The following is a 6,821-nucleotide window of genomic DNA, read 5'->3' on the forward strand; positions in this document are numbered from 1 at the left end:
GTCTGGAAGGGAGAGAGGGGCTGAAATCAGCCGGGCAGGGAAGCTCCCACCTGGGAGAGGGGGTTCTGGACCACGGCCCTCTCTGGGATGGAAGTCCAGAAGGGGGAGAGAGGCAGAAAGCGGCCTGGGAGGGTGCACCCCAGCCAGGTGGGAGGGTCCCGACCACCCCCCCTCCAGGTGGAAGTCCTCAAGGGAGCGACCAGTGGGAGTCTGCGGGACCCCGAGAGCTCCTGCCGGGCAGGGGGAAGGTGTCCGACCTCGGCCAGGACCAGACAGCATCCCCAAAATATCGCAAAGTCCTCAGAACCCCTCTGGATGGGAAAGGGGTGGGACTCGGACGTCCCGATGAGAGCGGATCTGCCCCTCGGCGGCTGAGGGGAGTTCTGCGGGGTTGGCCGGGATCGGAGGGAGGTCCCCCTGAGAGGCTCCGAGGGCACGGGGGACATAGAATGATCTGGCACCCACCAGGAGATCTGGGGGAGACGGGGACTGTGGAGCTCTGGACAGGAAAGGAGCGGGCCGCAGAAGTCCTGATGAGAGTGGATCTGCCCCTCCGCAGCCAAGGGGAGTTCCGTGGGGCCAGCCAGGTTCGAGGGAGGTCCCCCTGAGAGGCTATGAAGGCACGGGGACACGGCCCTGCCAGGCAGCCTCCAGGACACCTGGGGGAGATGGGGACTGTGGAGCTCTGGACAGGAAAGAAGCGGGTCACAGAAGTCCCGATGAGAGTGGATCTGCCCCTCCGCAGCCAAGGGGAGTTCTGCAGGGCCGGACGGGTTCGGATGGAGGTCCCCCTGAGAGGCTCTGAGGGCACGGGGGACACAGAATGGTCTGGCAGCCTCCAGGAGATCTGGGGGAGACCGGGACCATGGAGATCTGGACCGGAAAGGAGCAGGCCGCGGAAGTCCCGATGAGAGTGGATCTGCCCCTCCGCGGCCAGGGGCAGTTCCGCCGGGCCAGCCTGGATTGGAGAGAGGTCCCCCTGAGAGGCTCGGAGGGCATGGGGACACGGCCCTGCCAGGCAGCCTCCAGGAGATCTGGGGAGACGGGGACTATTGAGCTCTGGACTGGAAAGGAGTGGGCCGCGGAAGTCCCGATGAGAGCGGATCTGCCCCTCCATGGCTGAGGGGAGTTCTGCAGGGCTGGCCGGGACCGGAGGGAGGTCCCCCTGAGAGGCTCCGTGGGTACAGGGGACACAGAATGGTCTAGCAGCCTCCAGGAGATCTGGGGGAGATGGGGACCGTGGAGCTCTGGACCGGAAAGGAGCAGGCTCCTGAAGTCCCGATGAGAGCGGATCTGCCTCTCCGTGGCCGGGGGGAGTTTTGTGGGGCTGGCCGGGATCAGAAGGATGTCCCCTGAGAGGCTCTAAGGACACGGGGGACACAGAAGGATCTGTCAGCCTCCAGGAGATGTCTGACCTGGGAGAAGAACTCCCCCGCCCCAGTAGAAGTGGAAGCCCAGAGGGGTCCCTCCCCATGGAAGTCCGGAAGGGAGAGAGGGGCTGAGATCAGCCGGGCTGGGACAGCTCCCACCTGGGTGAGGGGGTCCGGACCACGGTCCCCTCCAGGTGGAAGTCCTCAAGGGAGCGACTGACGGGAGTCCACGAGACCCCGAGAGCTCCTGCCTGGCAGAGAGAAGGCATCCGACCTCACCCGGTACCCGATGGCGAACTCGAAATATCGCAAAGTCCCCGAAACCCCTCTGGATGGGAAAGCATAGGGCCTTGGAAGTCCCAATGAGAGCGGTTCTGCCCCTCCACGGCTGGGGGGAGTTCCGCAGGGCCGGCCAGGATTGGAGGGAGGTTGCCATGAGGGGCTCTGAGGGCACGGGGACACAGCCCTGCCAGGCAGCCTCCAGGAGACCTGGGAGAGATGGGGACCGTGGAGCTCTGGACCAGAAAGGAGTGGGCCACTAAAGTCCCGATGAGAGCGGATCTGCCCCTCCACGGCCGGGGGAGTTCCGCGGGGCTGGCCGGGATCAGATGGAGGTCCCCTGAGAGGCTCCGAGGGTGCGGGGGACACAGAATGGTCTGGCAGCCTCCAGGAGATCTGGGGGAGACGGGGACCGTGGAGCTCTGGACCGGAAAGGAGCAGACTGCGGAAGCCCCGATGAGAGTGGATCTACCCCTCCGCGGCCAAGAAGAGTTCTGCAGGGCCAACTGGGAATGGAAGGAGGTCCCACTGAGAGGCTCCGAGGGCACAGGGGACGCAGAATGATCTGGCAGCCTCCAGGAGATGTCTGACCCAGGAGAAAAACTCCCCCACCCCGGTAGAAGTGGAAGGCCGGGGGGGGTCCCTCCCCATGGAAGTCCAGAAGGGAGAGAGGGGCTGAAATCTGCCAGGCCGGGAGAGCTCCCGCCTGGGTGAGGGGGGTCCAGACCATGGCACCCTCCAGGTGGAAGTCCTCAAGGGAGTAACTGGCGGGGGTCTGCAGGAACCTGAGAGCTCCTGCCCGGCAGGGGGACGGCATCCGATCTCACCCGGTACCCGACGGCATCCTCAAAATATCACAAAGCCCCAGGAACCTCTCTGGATGGGAAAGCATAGGGCCGCAGAAGTCCCAATGAGAGCGGATCTGCCCCTCCGTGGCCAGTGGGAGTTCTGCGTGCTGGACGGGATCAGAGGGGGGTCTGCCTGAGGGGATCTGAGGGCACAGGGACACGGCCCTGCCACGCAGCCTCCAGGAGACCTGGGGGAGATGGGGACTGTGGAGCTCTGGACCGGAAAGGAGCGGGCCGCGGAAGTCCCGATGAGAGCAGATCTTCCCCTCCGTGGCCAGGGGGGAGTTCCACAGGTCCATCCGGGATCAGAGAGGTCCCCTGAGAGGCTCCAAGGGCACAGGGGACACAGAACAGTCTGGCAGTCTCCAGGAGATCTCGGGGAGATGGGGACCGTGGAGCTCTGGACCAGAAAGAAGCAGGCCGTGGAAGTCCCGATGGAAGTGGATCTGCCCCTCTGTGGCCAAGGGGAGTTTCGCAGGGCCAGCCACGATCATAGGGATGTCCCCCTGTGAGGCTCCAAGGGCACGGGGGATACAGAACGATCTGGCAGCCTCCAGGAGATATGTAGCCCAGGAGGAGGACTCTCCCACCCCGGTAGAAGTGGAAGCCCAGAGGGGTCCCTCCTCACAGAAGTCCAGAAAGAGAGGGGCTGAGATCGGATGGGCTGGGAGAGCTCCCGCCTGGGTGAGGGGGTCCGGACCATGGCCCCCTCCGGGTAGAAGTCTTCAAGGGAGCGACCGGTGGGAGTCCGCTGGATCCCGAGAGCTCCCACCAGGATGGGAGAGGGTGTCTGACCCAACCCGGTACCCGAAGGCATCCTCGACATATCGCAAAGTCCCCAGAACCCCTCTGGACAGGAAAGTGTTGGGATGCAGAAGTCCCGATGAGAGTGGATCTGGCCCTCCATGGCCAAGGGGAGTTCTGCGGGGTCGGTCACATCCCACGGGTCTGTCCCCCAGGTCGTCCGCTGGGCACGCGTGATCCAGCATGATTTGGCAGCCTCCAGGAGTTAAGGAACGACGGGGCGTCCCGTGGGGAGTGTGAGTCCAGGTCCCTGCCCTGGGGACAACGCCTCCTGGTGGGCGCTCCCATGCTGGATCAGCTGAGGTGCCTCTCCCCACCGTCCACACTGATCGATCGGGCCGACCAACTCCCACTGGCGGAGGGCCCCCGCAGCGTGGCCCTGCAGATCACAGCTGGTAGGTTGAGCCTCTCCTCCCTGAGCACGAGGCGCGGGTGGGGGGCACAGAGCATTCCATGCCCCTCGGTGGTGAAGTCGAGGTGAGACCGATGAGCCCGGGCTGAGGCAAAGGGGTCCTGTCACATGCTGGGCTGCCCTGCTCCGGCAGGCACCCCCGAGCACAGGAGCTCTGGGAGCTCTCCCTCCCTCCCTCTCGGGGTCCATGACCAGCACCCGGGGTGCCCCCTCCACAGGGAGATGAACCCCTCCCATGGGCGGAGGTCGCGGGCTCCGGCCCCTCCCCACCGCCCGCCCGCCGAGGTGCTCCTATCTGGTTGATCCTGCCAGTAGCATATGCTTGTCTCAAAGATTAAGCCATGCAAGTCTCAGTGCACATGGACGCTACAGTGAAACTGCGAATGGCTCATTAAATCAGTTATGGTTTTTTTGATCGCTCCACCATTACTTGGATAACTGTGGTAATTCTAGAGCTAATACATGCTGATGAGCTCTGACCTTCCGGGGATGCATGCATTTATTAGACCAAAACCAATCCTGGTCTTGGCCAGGCAGCTTTGGTGACTCTAGATAAACTCGGGCTGATCGCGTGCCCTTGTGGTGGCGACGCGACATTCGAATGTCTGCCCTGTCAACTTTCGATGGTACTATCTGTGCCTACCATGGTGACCAAGGGTAATGGGGAATCAGGGTTTGATTCTGGAGAGGGAGCCTGAGAAACAGCTACCACATCCAAGGAAGGCAGCAGGCGTTCAAATTACCCAGTTCCGACTCAGGAAGGTAGTGATGAAAAATAACAATACAGGACTCTTTCTAGGCCCTGTAATTGGAATGAGTACACTTTAAATCCTTTAACAAGGATCTATTGGAGGGCAAGTCTGGTGCCAGCAGCCATGGTAATTCCAGCTCCAATAGCGTATATTAAAGTTGCTGCAGTTAAAAAGCTCATAGTTGGATCTTGGGATCGGGCTGGCGGTCTGCCGCAAGGTGAGCTACCGCCTGTCCCAGCCCCTGTCTCTTGGTGCTCCCTCGATGCTCTTAACTGAGTGTCCCAGAGGTCCGAAGCGTTTACTTTGAAAAAGTGTTCAAAGCAGGCCAGTTGCCTGAATACTTCAGCTAGGAATAATGAAATAGGACTCCGGTTCTATTTTGTTGGTTTTCGGAACTGGGACCATGATTAAGAGGGACAGCCGGGGGCATTTGTATTGTGCCACTAGAGGTGAAATTCTTGGACTGGCACAAGATGAATGAAAGCAAAAGCATTTGCCAAGAATGTTTTCATTAATCAAGAACGAAAGTCGGAGGTTCGAAGACGATCAGATACCGTCGTAGTTCCGACCATAAATGATGTCGACTAGCGATCCGGTGGCATTATTCCCATGACCCGCCGGGGAGCTTCCGGGAAACCAAAGTCTTTGGGTTCTGGGGGGAGTATGGTTGCAAAGCTGAAACTTAAAGGAATTAATGGAAGGGCACCACCAGGAGTGGAGCTTGCAGCTTAATTTGATTCAACACGGGAAACCTCACCCGGCCCGGACATGGAAAGGATTGACAGATTGATAGCTCTTTCTTGATTCTGTGGGTGGTGATGCATGGCCACTCTTAGTTGGTGGAGTGATTTGTCTGGTTAATTCCGATAATGAATGAGACTCCGCCATGCTAACTAGTTATGCAGTCCCATGCGGTCGTCTCCAACTTCTTAGAGGGACAAATGGCTTTCAGCCACATGAGATTGAGCAATAACAGGTCTGTGATGCCATTAGATGTCCAGGGCTGCACGCGTGCTACACTGAATGGATCAACGTGTATCTACCTTTGGCCGACAGGTCTGGGTAATCCGCTGAACCCCATTTGTGATAGGGACCGGAGATTGCAATTATTCCCCATGAACGAGGAATTCCCAGTAAGTGTGGGTCATAAACTCACGTTGATTAAGTCCCTGCCCTTTGTACACACTGCCTGTCGCTACTACTGATTGGATGGTTTAGTGAGGTCTTCGGATTGGCCCCTCTGGAGTTGGTCCCGGTCCCGGCAGTGCACCGAGAAGACGATCAAACTTGACTATCTAGAGGAAGTAAAAGTTGTAGCAAGGTTTCTGTAGGTGAACCTGCGGAAGGATCATTAACGCAGAGGGTCCTGGGATGGCGCTGTCCCCGGGTACCAGGGCCTCTCACGCTCCACCGCCCTGACCATCCGTGCCACTCTCTCCGCGCCTCTCTCTCCGTGCCTCTCTTGGACTCCCATCTCTCTGCACTCCCCGAGCCCGCGGCTGCTGGGGGGAGTGAGGGAGAGAGGAGGGAGCATGAGAGCAAGGGGTGGCGTCCGTCCCCCCTCGCCTCCCGGCAGTGGGAGGGGGTCAGTCCACGTGTCAGGAGGTGCGGGTGCCCCTCTGCCATCATGAGGGGATGGTGGCGGGTGCACGCCCGGCCCAGTGGTGTGGTATGCCACATGCCCCGGAAGTGGCTGGCACCCCACATGGCAGGGGGAGGGAGAGGATGCCGTCCCGGCAGGGGGGGCGGCCTCCCCTCCAGCCATGTGGGGCCACCCCTAGGGTGGCACAATGGAGTTCTCTCCCCTCGATGTCGGTCGCGGGTACCTGCGGAGGATGCCCCGCCCCACGTGGGGCATCAGTTCAAAGACCCAGAAGGTCACCGGTGCAGCCATGCGCCAGCACCAAGAGACTCCCTGCTGTTCTGCGTGGGGCCAGTAACCCCGGTCCAGTCATCCGCAACGACGCCCATGAAACCTCACATGCTCATCTCAAGGTGCAACGCCAGGTGGGCAGCACTGCCCCCCAGCAGACGAGAAGCAGTACGACCCTGAGCGGTGGATCACACGGCTCATGCATCGATGAAGAATGCAGCTAGCTGCAAGAACTAATGTGAATTGCAGGACACATTGATCATCGACACTTCAAACGCACTTTGCGGCCCTGGGTTACTCCCGGGGCTATGCCTGTCTGAGGGTCATCGTGCCTTCCATCGTCCCAGGGGGTCATTCGGCCCTTGCGGAGGGTGTGGCCGGGGAGTCGAGGGAGCCTGCGGCAGGCCCCCCTTCCCCCCAGGGAGAGACGCGGACGGAGGAGACGAGTCCCCCCACTGCCCCGAGCCAGGAAGCCCATCCGAG

At 60.8% G+C, this 6,821-nt stretch overlaps 1 non-coding gene across 1 annotated transcript; it reads left to right on the forward strand.

Moving 5' to 3' along the window:
- The first annotated feature begins 6,510 nt into the window (after window positions 1–6,510).
- On the forward strand, window positions 6,511–6,664 carry LOC122812590. Its single transcript, XR_006366549.1, has one exon. It is a non-coding gene; the product is annotated as a 5.8S ribosomal RNA (ribosomal RNA).
- Window positions 6,665–6,821: the final 157 nt, after the last annotated feature.

This window comes from Protopterus annectens, chromosome 9.part0 (assembly GCF_019279795.1).
Source record: "Protopterus annectens isolate FY-2018-M chromosome 9.part0, PAN1.0, whole genome shotgun sequence".
Taxonomy (NCBI): domain Eukaryota; kingdom Metazoa; phylum Chordata; order Ceratodontiformes; family Protopteridae; genus Protopterus; species Protopterus annectens.